Here is a 13,504-nt window from a genome sequence, read left to right as displayed (position 1 = left end):
TAGTTCATCCACTCAGATAAACACAACGCAGCTGGAAGGAGATACTTACACTGTAAAACTTTTTTTTTCTTCTCACTGTTTGACTTTGACTAAACAATTCGTGTTGTAGGAAGATTAGGATGAGCAAAGTTATGTCTGTTAGTCAACTTGTAGAATAAAGAAGAATAAAAATACTTCTAGAATGTTTTATTACCATCTTGAAATTCAATTTCTACGGAAGACGCCTACTGTCCTCAATCTCAGAATTCTGACTTTTCTCAGAATTTTGAATATTTCTCAGAATTCTGTAATTTTTCTTAGAATTCCGACGTTAATCGCAGATTACTTCTCAGTTTACTTCTCAGACTCTTACCTTTGTTCTCAGAATTTACATTTTAATCTCAGAATTCAGACTTTAATTTCAGAATTCTGACTTTAATCTCGGACGTCTTACTGTATTTTCAAAACTAAAATTGTGAGATATTAGTTTCAGAATTCAGAGTCAAAATTTGGACTTTAATCTCAAAGTTCGGAGTTTTTGTCTCAGACTTCAAACTTTAATTGCAGAATTTTGAGGGTTTTTTTTCACAATCTGGACTTTTTTCTCAGAATTCAGGCTTTAATTTCAAAATTAAAGTCTGACTTTAATTTAATTTTGAGAACAAAAGCCAGAACTCTGAGATTAACGTCAGAACTCTTTTTTTTTTTTCCTTTTTTATCGGCTCAAATCTTCTTGTGTAAATGTTTTAGTATTTTGTAAAACTGCCTTTAAACAGTTTGACCCAGATCAGGCGTTTTGTGGGAATTCTTCCACAATCTTCCCACAACATTTTGCTGTAATTTTGTGCTGTAGCTGGCAGATTTGCAGCCTGACTTGCTCTCTCACGCCGCTGTTGAGTCGGCACAGAGGCGTGCAGGAGAGGTACATGGTCAGGGATTTGAGGAATACGATTGTAATCCCTTTAGAAGATAGTGATTTCAAACGATTGGTGTTCAAAGACTCAGCAGTGACTGAATGATTTTGGTAGACTGAGCAGGAAGCCTATGTTGATAAATTTATGGCTTAAAGGGTGAAAAAAAAGAAGATATGGGCTTTTTCTTGTTGCGAGAAGACATGAGGAATAAAAGCATCAAGCAACAGACTTAATATATCTAAGTGTCAGTAAGTAACAAGCTGATGAATACAATGACTAAACCATTTAATCAGGCAACCTTATAAATCCCCAGAGGGATAATTCCCAACAAGGCTGCACTGAATCCAAGAGGCTAACGCTGCTGCTTCAACATAATCAGCAGAATAAATCACTTTACAAATCAGAATAAACATATTCAGCAATTTAGAAGACAAAAATGACAGAAAATTGTGTTTTATAAACTGAATAAGGATGCAAATATAGTCAAAAACACTCAGGATGAAGTGCAACCAAAATTTTGTCTGTTAGGATTCAGTTTATGTGACAGATCAACAAAAAGTGGTGAGTAAAATTGTGAAATGGAAGCAAAAATGCACATTAAGAACATGAAAAATGTGGCATCTATCTGTTTTCAGCAAACTGCAATGAAGCAACACTCAATCCATCATTCAGAAATATAAAAACTAAGGCGCTACTGCAAAACAAGAGCTTTCATTACAGTATCCAAGAGGCTCCAGGTAACTCTGGAGGAGCTGCAGAGATCAACCGCTCATTTCATGTTTTATGGATGAATATTAATGTTTTTAGTCTACATGTAGTAAAAAAAGCTGCTATATGGTGTAAAAAAATAAAAACCAGAGTGGAAAAGTCCTGACATAATTTTAAATCTAACCATATCAATGTGTTATAACGTCCTAGTCAAAGTCCTGACCTAAACATAGTTGGGAATATGTGAGAATTTATATTAAAATCTCACAAAAATTTCCATCCAATTTTAGCGAGAGCAACAAAAAGTTGACAAAAAGTTTAGTCTCCAGAAGTGAATTGAAATCATGCATAGATTTTTATTAGAGAAAAATCAAATTCCACTTTATAATTATGGACCGGTTCTGTTCTTCTATCACAACTCGTCTTTATTTTGGGCCACATTGAGACCTTGAATGTTCTCAAAGGGCTGGTTGTGCCAGAATAAACCCGATGACCGGTTAGAACCGTCTCTTCATTTTATAACTTCTTCTTAAAATTAAATAATATCAAACATTTTCTCACAGAATCTGATGTTTTTTTTGTAAATTTTCTTTGCTATGGGAATAAAAAAAAAATGTCTGTTGCTAATTTAAAAATATTTGCAAGAAATGTTGCAATATTTGCGCTTGGGTATGATAATGCAATTTTTTATTAGTGTAAGATGTGAAATATACTGCCACCTGCAGGTTGGAGTTGGCATCACTTAAAACAAATGTTTTTGATCATTTTTGATAAACTCGATTTGTTGATTTTGTGTTGATTTCTTGTGTTATATCATATATAATCCTATTAAAGTAAAACTCGTCATTTCACACGTTTAATAACAGATTTTTACAGATGCATTTCTGCTTTTTCCCCCAGAATTATCACAATTATTTGCAACACAAGGGGCGCGTTTTACAGCAGCGGCAGCGTCAGAGGAATTATTCACCATATGGTGTAATTTTATGCTTTGATTGTCTCCTACAGACAGAGCTTGTTGACAGAGCTAAGCAGAGTGAGTCACCTCCCCTCTGCGCAAGCTGAACAACATCAACTGACTGTCAGTTTGAGCGCAGATTCACTTAGTCTGAGTAATATGACATGATGGATCAGTAGAAAGCTGTTTTAGACAGATCAGCACCGACTGGAGCTGCTTTCCAGAAAGATTCTCCTATAAAGGACCTAATGCTGCTGTCAGAGCTCAAAATCACTCAAGTAATCCTGTTATTTAAAGAGTTTTCATCTTCCAACTTCAAATGGGTCTGGATTAGATCATTAGTTCAAATATAAATACAAAAAATGTGACACATATACATAAGGTGGAATCCAAAAATACTCAACTTTCACTACTTCGACTTATTTTTACTCATGTAAAAAGTAGACATCCTAACAATGACTCAAATAAGAGTAAAAATGTTTACTCAAGTACTGAGAAACTGATCAAAATATCAATAATATTTAAAGTTTACTTCATCAGCCGGACCAAAAAGAGGAAATTTTCCTATTTTAAGAAGCAAAATGATTCATTTTAATAAAAATAATTACAAAATAACAAAGTCAAGTTAAAGAAAAATGTTTCCAAATCACTTTCTTTCAATAAAAAAAAACTTAACAAAAACTGCAGGCGTGTCTGTCTGGTGAATTTTTGGTTTGTTTTACATTCGAGTAAAAAATAAAAAAATAAAAAACAGAAATTGTACTCAAGTAAGAGTAGAGATATTGCATAATAAAATTACTCAAGTGTTGTGTGGTAAAAATATTCCTAAAAGTACTTTTTTAAGTTATTCAAGTAAATGTAACCAGTTGCTATCCAAATCTGCATAAATACTTTTTTGTTTTCAAAAAACAAATAAAATAACAAAGTATTTGATTTAAAAAAAATCAGGATTCAATTATTACAGGTGTTTGGTGCAGATTGACATTTTTTATTTAATCAGAGCCAAATTTATTACAACTTAAAATCTTGATCCATGGTAGTGTTCATTACAAAAAGGTTTTTATATTTTAATTGCAGTGCATTTTTACCCGCGTTGCTCTGAATAGTAGATTGTATAATGAGATCAGCAGATGAACAGTTCAACCAGGTGTTTGCTAATTGCTACTGGCTAGTCTGAAGGAGTTACAGCTTAGAAACTGCAGCTCTGGGGAGGAGCTGCGACCTGAAGGAGGGGCTCGGTCCTCTCAGGCGTTTTGCACAGCTGAATGGTTGCCATGGAGATTAAGCTTCCATGAAAGAATCAAAGAGACACTCCAGGTGTGTTTTTAATGCGGGAATAACATTATAACATGACGTAAACTTAAAAAAAGGTTAATTTTACACAATGCTTTCCCGTTTTAAAAAAGTAGATTTTTTTTTTTTTAGCCTGAGGGTTGTTTTGAAATCCTTGCCACCTTTAGTACGGCCTTTTCTGAACAATCCAGCTGTTTCTCCCTGGACGTTCCTGTTCATGGTTTGTGACTGACACAGTCTAATACAGCAGGGAGAGCCAAATTAACTGGAAGAATATTAAACAAGCAGTGTGTCATGATGCCCTGTGAGCTATAAATCAGCGTCAATGGCGGTGGAAGTGACAGTGAAATATTTAATGTCATCTAATTCTGAACAGAGTCCTGCGAGGGCTGGAGGATGAAGAGACTTCAAACCCTCTCTCTCTGGCTGCTCTCCTGCATCATGAAATCCCCAGAGTGGAGCGGAAGAAGCGGATGAAAGGAGAAAAACATAAACACAAGCATGCTACGGAGGACGAGCGGCAGCCCTGATCTCAGATGTCAGAGTCAGATTCTGTCACAGCAGAGAGACGGGAGTTTGAACATCTCCTCCTCCCAACACGTCTGCACGGCGGCTGAAAGGCAGCTGTTACGGTTTTGATTTATGGCGTTTCACGGCCGGGGAAATTGATTTGTTTTTGACACGAACGGTGAGGGGAAACACGCTTGTCATATTAATAGAGGTCCACCTGGAAAAACTGTCCGGCCATGTCGAAAAATCCAGAGTAACGGAAAATAAATGAAAGTTCTGCATCTCAACATGCAGAAGGAGAGCAATAATTCAACATGGTTTAAACTGGTGATAAAACAAGACACAGAAATACTCTAGAAACGTACAAATGACAAAATTACAGCAGAATCTGATCTGATCAGTTACATTTTAAGACAAATTTCACACGCATATACTTCTGACTTGGATTTAAACCCACAAAGTCAAACAAAAAATGTTGAATATTACTGAAAATCACATTTCTATCGCCAAGTGAAAAATCATAGAGATTAATTACACAGAAATTGATACCGAACCTGGAGCGCCCGGCCAGCTGACAGCTGGCGAGGGAAGCTGGCCGTTAACACAGCGGGAGCAGACATGTCCGAAAATATCAGAGCAATATTGCAATTAGGTGACGTATTGATGCACCGAGCAGATATCTGAGATCTATACATCTACATTCTCACCCAAAAACGCTGTAAAAAATCATGTTGGGTCACTTAAAGTGTAATAAAGCAAATTAATTTGCCGCTCTTCATTGCCGATTTGCCTGTACGCCCGGTTTGGACCCGGAAGGAATCATGGGATATGGTGGGCGGTGTGGGACACACCGAACCCGTCCTTCAAATCCGGGGAAAAGGAGGACGCCTTTGAATTCAGACACAACATGATAATACTTATCAATAATGCCTAAAATGATTAAATATTAGTATTAAAGATATTTTTATGAAACAAAAATAATATTATTTATAAATACTTAAGTCTGGTTAACCAGAGAAAGTAAAAGAAACCCAGACCTCGTGTTGGATAGTTTGGAGAAAATTGAGTTTTTTCGATGCAGTTGAACTCGTTTCAATCGTCAAAGTTTCTAAACAAAGTATCAGGCTGCAGAGGAAGCCTCTGCCTCTTCGGCTCTGCCCTACTTCCACTCTAACACTCTGCAACACACACACACACACACACACACCTTTGGGCAATGCAATGTTAGTCAGTCGCGCTTTACAATTGGTAGACGGTCTTTCTAACTGTCTGTGTGATTTCACGAGCAAAACTTTCCGAATCAAAACTCCCGACAAATATCCGCAACCAAGCCTTGTGAGGAGCTTCTGCTCTGGCGGAGCGCAGGATCTCATCGCTTTAAAAAGTAATGAGGCCTGAGTGCATTGTCATGTTGTGGGCTTTGACAAATCAATGCTCTCAAAACTTCATTTGGAATAAATCTGCTCCCTTGTTTTTCATTCTCTCAAACAGCATCAACAGAAACACTGAAACGTGGACGGGGTAAACAACTCTATACCCACTACTTCACTGGTACGCATGCATCATTCATGCGACTCCTTCTCTCCCGTTTCCATGTATATGTTTTACCGTCTTCTTAATCAAACCGTCGCCCATAATCAAGTAGAGAATAGTAGGATACATTAAAAAGGGTTGTGTTAGATTGTTCACTTCGGTTTTGTCAATACCACAGAGGGAGAGCCCTGACAACAAAATGCACTCACCCTGTGATTGCCTCTTCGTTAACATCCTTCTCAACCTTGATTACATTTTCTAAGCAGTGAGGGAATTTTTAGATTTCCGCCTGGAAACACAAACCTAAAGTCTTCGCCAGGCAAACGTTCGACGAGATCGACGACTTGAATTAGAGGAAGAAATTTGTTTTTCTTCAGGAGGCAAAACTGAAGTGCAAAGAAAATGATTTAAAATAATTCAGTTTAAGTCAGTTTGTTCATGTAGCACCAGGCCTGTCATGCTCCATGATAAATTGTTCCAGAAAGTATTGCGATAAACATTATTGTTGTTTTGAGACCATTTTTAAGTAGTTTAATGGTAACGGCAAAATAATACTGCAGGAGCACGTTCCAAAATATCGGTAAACTTTACATTTTTATGAACATTTAACGCTGCAGCTGGAAGACATTCTAAATATTAAAATTAAACAAACAAAACAACAAATAAAATAAATCACTATGTCTTTGTAAATAAAATTGTCCTTCAAAAAAAAGGCCTGTTGAGACAAAAGCACCAAACGGAAAACTTTAATCATTGGTAGAAAGAGAGAAAAAAGAGAAACAGCAAATCAGTTTGATTTAGTTTATCATGCGATTATTGTGGCAGGCCCATATAACACCAATTCACAACAAATATGGCGTCAAGTCAATTCAGTCCAATTCAATAAAGATGCATTTCAAATATAGTTACAGTCATTCGAGTCTGATACTCGTTATTAAACAATGCAATCAAGTTTAGTTGGATATATAACAAAACACAGTAGATCTCTTCAAATCATTGGCTTGATATATTTGTTTCAACGGTAGCCCGTCACTTTCATCGAGTCATTTTTATCGAGTCATTTTCATCGAGTCACTTTCATCGAGTCATTTTCATCGAGTCATTTTCATCGAGTCACTTTCATCGAGTCATTTTCATCGAGTCATTTTCATCGAGTCACTTTCATCGAGTCACTTTCATCGAGTCATTTTCATCGAGTCATTTTCATCGAGTCACTTTCATCGAGTCACTTTCATCGAGTCATTTTCATCGAGTCATTTTCATCGAGTCACTTTCATCGAGTCATTTTCATCGAGTCATTTTCATCGAGTCACTTTCATCGAGTCACTTTCATCGAGTCACTTTCATCGAGTCATTTTCATCGAGTCATTTTCATCGAGTCACTTTCATCGAGTCATTTTCATCGAGTCACTTTCATCGAGTCATTTTCATCGAGTCATTTTCATCGAGTCACTTTCATCGAGTCACTTTCATCGAGTCATTTTCATCGAGTCACTTTCATCGAGTCATTTTCATTGAGTCATTTTCATCGAGTCACTTTCATCGAGTCACTTTCATCGAGTCATTTTCATCGAGTCATTTTCATCGAGTCACTTTCATCGAGTCATTTTTATCGAGTCATTTTCATCGAGTCACTTTCATCGAGTCACTTTCATCGAGTCATTTTCATCGAGTCATTTTCATCGAGTCACTTTCATCGAGTCATTTTCATCGAGTCATTTTCATCGAGTCACTTTCATCGAGTCATTTTCATCGAGTCACTTTCATCGAGTCACTTTCATCGAGTCACTTTCATCGAGTCATTTTCATCGAGTCATTTTCATCGAGTCACTTTCATCGAGTCATTTTCATCGAGTCATTTTCATCGAGTCATTTTCATCGAGTCACTTTCATCGAGTCACTTTCATCGAGTCATTTTCATCGAGTCATTTTCATCGAGTCATTTTCATCGAGTCACTTTCATCGAGTCATTTTCATTGAGTCATTTTCATCGAGTCACTTTCATCGAGTCACTTTCATCGAGTCACTTTCATCGAGTCATTTTCATCGAGTCATTTTCATCGAGTCACTTTCATCGAGTCACTTTCATCGAGTCACTTTCATCGAGTCATTTTCATCGAGTCACTTTCATCGAGTCACTTTCATCGAGTCATTTTCATCGAGTCATTTTCATTGAGTCACTTTCATTGAGTCATTTTCATTGAGTCATTTTCATCGAGTCATTTTCATCGAGTCACTTTCATCGAGTCACTTTCATCGAGTCATTTTCATCGAGTCATTTTCATCGAGTCATTTTCATCGAGTCATTTTCATCGAGTCACTTTCATCGAGTCATTTTCATTGAGTCATTTTCATTGAGTCATTTTCATTGAGTCACTTTCATCGAGTCACTTTCATCGAGTCATTTTCATCGAGTCATTTTCATTGAGTCATTTTCATTGAGTCACTTTCATCGAGTCACTTTCATCGAGTCACTTTCATCGAGTCATTTTCATCGAGTCATTTTCATTGAGTCACTTTCATTGAGTCACTTTCATTGAGTCATTTTCATTGAGTCATTTTTAGAGTCACTTTCATCGAGTCACTTTCATCGAGTCATTTTCATCGAGTCACTTTCATCGAGTCACTTTCATCGAGTCACTTTCATCGAGTCACTTTCATCGAGTCATTTTCATCGAGTCACTTTCATTGAGTCATTTTCATTGAGTCATTTTCATTGAGTCATTTTCATCGAGTCATTTTCATTGAGTCACTTTCATTGAGTCATTTTCATTGAGTCATTTTCATTGAGTCACTTTCATCGAGTCATTTTCATCGAGTCATTTTCATCGAGTCATTTTCATTGAGTCATTTTCATCGAGTCATTTTCATCGAGTCATTTTCATCGAGTCATTTTCATTGAGTCACTTTCATTGAGTCATTTTCATCGAGTCATTTTCATCGAATCACTTTCATCGAATCACTTTCATCGAGTCATTTTCATTGAGTCATTTTCATCGAGTCATTTTCATTGAGTCACTTTCATTGAGTCATTTTCATTGAGTCATTTTCATTGAGTCACTTTCATCGAGTCATTTTCATTGAGTCACTTTCATTGAGTCATTTTCATTGAGTCATTTTCATTGAGTCACTTTCATCGAGTCATTTTCATCGAGTCATTTTCATCGAGTCACTTTCATTGAGTCATTTTCATTGAGTCATTTTCATCGAGTCACTTTCATTGAGTCATTTTCATCGAGTCACTTTCATTGAGTCACTTTCATCGAGTCATTTTCATTGAGTCATTTTCATTGAGTCACTTTCATTGAGTCACTTTCATCGAGTCATTTTCATTGAGTCACTTTCATTGAGTCACTTTCATCGAATCACTTTCATCGAGTCACTTTCATTGAGTCACTTTCATCGAGTCATTTTCATTGAGTCATTTTCATTGAGTCACTTTCATTGAGTCACTTTCATCGAGTCATTTTCATTGAGTCATTTTCATCGAGTCATTTTCATCGAGTCACTTTCATTGAGTCACTTTCATTGAGTCACTTTCATTGAGTCACTTTCATCGAATCACTTTCATTGAGTCATTTTCATTGAGTCACTTTCATTGAGTCACTTTCATCGAATCACTTTCATTGAGTCATTTTCATTGAGTCATTTTCATTGAGTCACTTTCATTGAGTCACTTTCATCGAATCACTTTCATTGAGTCACTTTCATCCAATCACTTTCATTGAGTCATTTTCATCGAGTCACTTTCATTGAGTCACTTTCATTGAGTCATTTTCATTGAGTCACTTTCATCGAATCACTTTCATCGAATCACTTTCATCGAATCACTTTCATCGAATCACTTTCATTGCAGCAAGCCCTCATAGTGACCATGCATGTAGCGACAGTGGGAAGGAGAACCAGAACCAGAACCTGCTCAGTGTGAACGACCAGCTGCGGGTTTGAGAAGACAGAAAAAGCACAAAACAAAATAAACAGTAGATGTGTTTCCCTTCACTGCATAGTTTAACATTCAACATTTTGGAAATAAATTTGCTTAATTTTGAAAAACGTTTTCGTTTCTTTGATAAAAGGCTTTGGCTCAAGGATAAGTTGGGGTTTATTTGGCCGTTTCAGTGTTGGGTTATTTCACAACACTGTAGGGGAAACACTTTTATGACGCATCGCATGAGTCACATGATCAACAACCAACCGGCTGTTACTACTGAGGGAAACCATGACAAAGAAAATGACAGGAAGTAGTTTGAGGCTCATTGTACAGCGTGTTGTTTAATGACCTATCACGTGAACAATCTGATTTTAATTTGGTTTCTTATTTAATGGAAACAATGTAATTACAAATTTGTGGGGGGGTTTCAACATTATCAGAATATCAACAAAATTTTGCGAACATTTTGTAATGAATACGCAGCTGCAGACGAATTCATTTTTTCTACATTAAAGAAAAGTAAAAAATTACTGGTAGCAGTTGCTACCTTTTGTAGGAAAGAAATACAGCTAAGTGTTATATTTGTCTTAATTAATCTGGTCACAGTTACTTGGGAACATGGATGGCCCAGTCAAAGTTCAGACATAAATCCAGCTAAGAATGTGAAGCTTTAAACTGATGTTCACAGACACTCTTCATCCAAACCTGAGCGATTTCACAAAGAAAATATAGGAAAAAATGTAAAGCAAAAGGTTTACGTCTCCACGAACTATGGACACATACATTTCAGATTAAATCTTAATTTTGAGGTTGTAACTCAACAAAATGAGGAAAAGGTCAAATATTAAAAAAACAAAAGTCAGGCTGCCTAATAATAACAACTCAGGAGACTTTTCTAAATTACAATTTTCCAGTCAGGTGAAAATGTTTTCTACTCCTGCTGCCTCCTGCAATTTAAACATTTGAGATAAAATAAGGAAACAAAAAGCTTCTTTATCACATTTTCTTTGTTTTGTTTCTCTAAGTTGAAGTAAAGCGAGTCCAGCTGTGAATCCTCCAGCGGCCTCACTAAAGGGGAAGCGTAATCTACAGAAAATGGACAATGCATGCATTTCTGTGTGCTTTTAATGTTTTATATGTATCCTGATGTGTTTTTCTTGTATTTGGAAGAGAAGCTACCTAAGCGCCGACTCTGAGCCACTTTTGGAACTTACTGCTTTGTTTTTGTCTTTGTTTTGGACCAGGAAGGCAGAAACCCTTTGGCCGCGGGTTGCAGCTTGTGGGGAGGGTCTCGTTTGGAGCGATCTACTTTTTAGTTTCTGGACGGACGCCTGCGTCGACCCTGCCAACCGGCATGCTGTGAACGACAGGGAGGGGAAGCGTGGCACCAAGTTCAATGGAGCGAGCCTGATTTATGTGTCCAACACCAGATTAAGGTTGCATTTTCAGCCACACTGACCATAATTTCTGCGTAATTGAATGTGGACAGTCTTCTAATAACTCACATCAGTCAATCTTTGCTAATAAACGATCCCAAGATGATTCTGGGAAGCAGTAGATTTCACTCAGACTTTGTTTTAGACATTACATGTTTTTAGGACTTTTATCAGTGTCAGATGTCAGGACTGCTGTAACAGTGATGATCACAATCTGAAGGATAATGCAAGTAATAATTAACTTCACACATTCACATTTCCATCCTTCACTTAGATGAAGACTACCAAGGTATAGTGTATCAAAAAGGATAAATCAACTGCATTTAGATGTATGTTAACTGGCATAAGCATCAAAATGTGCACCGATTTTAACCGAATACCAATCAAAAATAGAATTACAAGACTTACAAAACAAATACAGAATTTAACTTAGCATTGTTTCAACTTTAACCTCAATTCCCACACTTCATGAACAAAGAATAGTTTCTATACCTTTAACTTTGGCTTAAGGTAACTTTACTCTCTTGCTTTGAGTTACTTTATGAGTCAACAAGCAACTTCCTCTGAATATTATTCAAAATAAAACTTCTAAAATCCAGAGTTAGTAAGATATCACGGCCTTTTAATCCCCCCGTGGGTTTTTCCCAGCGCTGGTCGGCATCCTGCCAAATTTACCCTCACCTGATAAAACTGCCAACTATTGGCAAAACGGAGGACAGAGACCAGAACACAGTGTTATAGACTGGTCAAATACTGGTTATATACTGGTCAAATACTGGTTATATACTGGTCAAATACTGGTTATATACTGGTCAAATAAGAGGTAAACATCTTACAGAGTTTTGGTGTGTTTTTATTGACCTGAAGGATAATAAAATAGGAATCAGCAAAGATGACTGAAGCGATTAGCATCCATATTGTGTGTGAGGCAAACCGGAAGGCCACCCCAAACCAACCCGAAAGCAACGCCCCTCAAACAAAGGTTTCGCTTCGCCACAACTGCTCCCATCCCAACACCTGAATCTCTGGAGGCCCCTGAATGTCTGGAGGCCCCTGAATGGCCCCTACCAGCAGCTACTGAGTTTTCTTTGCCTTGATATCTCAGTCTTATAATTCTAGATCTAGAGGTTTAACATCAAACTATTATATAGAGTTAAAAACCCCTTTGAGCTTTTTGATCTATAAATCAGTCTGCAGCCAGGTTGTTCTAGAGGTTAAATAGATATTATTAGGGCTTCATTAGTAAAATGGCAGCAAATTAGCTTATTTCATACCTTCATAACCTTTGACCTTCTCTTCTCTCCTCTGGTCTGTTTAACAGCTACAGTCTCAGATCAACTCCAGGACTGGATCAACTGTCAGTAGCAGAAACAGAAACTTTATACCTGTTGGGGAAAATATAGATTATATTTGCTTTGCATTTCCCCACATGATGGCAATGATACAGTAGGATCCAATTAAAATCTTGATTAATATGGGTTGTTGCTATGTTGTTGTTAAGATCTAGTACAATGTGCTCTTTTTAACTTTGGGGCCCCTGCCCCTCCGAAGGTCTCTGCACGGCCCTGTTGAAGTTTATGGATAAACACATACTAATGCAGCAGACTCACCTGCACACATGCAAATGATAAAAGCATAATCCCTGCGGTGACGGAAAGAAAGTGCGTCTGTGGGCAGTGGGGTGGAATCAGTTTCTGCCTGTCACTGGTGATTGGCAGAGGTGCAGGCTGCAGCCTCCAGGAGAGCTTTGTTCTCTTGGATGGTGCTGCTGAACAAACATTAGGCTTGCTAAACTGCACTTCAGAGCTCCCCCTCAGCTGCTCAGACATGAAACAAAAACAAAAAAAAGCCTTTCTGAAGATGTAGGGATCATACTGTAGAGAAGCACACGCTCCTCAGATGTAAAACCTATTGAACTGTCGTTTCACGGGCCGCTTCAAATGAGCTTGAGAGCCAGAAATGTAGTCCAAGCAAACTCTTATCCATGCATTTAGAAGAACATATTTCAAAACACGAGGAGCAAAAGAGCTTTAAAGGTTGGCATTACTGCATCTTTTAATTTGCGTGTTCGACAGAAGAGTTTATGCAATGTTTCTGTTTCATTTAGAAATCTAGACAGCTTTAAGATAATCCATCATACAGCATGTTGTGCCAAATCTTGTTCGATTAAGAGACTAAATTCTTTAGATTACCGGATGATAATTGAATTTAGAACCTGCGTTCCCATTACAAATGTGTGCCA

Source organism: Xiphophorus couchianus, chromosome 8 (assembly GCF_001444195.1).
Source record: "Xiphophorus couchianus chromosome 8, X_couchianus-1.0, whole genome shotgun sequence".
Taxonomy (NCBI): Eukaryota; Metazoa; Chordata; class Actinopteri; order Cyprinodontiformes; family Poeciliidae; genus Xiphophorus; species Xiphophorus couchianus.
The sequence above is the reverse complement of the archived record's forward strand: the minus strand, read 5'-3'. Positions refer to the sequence as shown.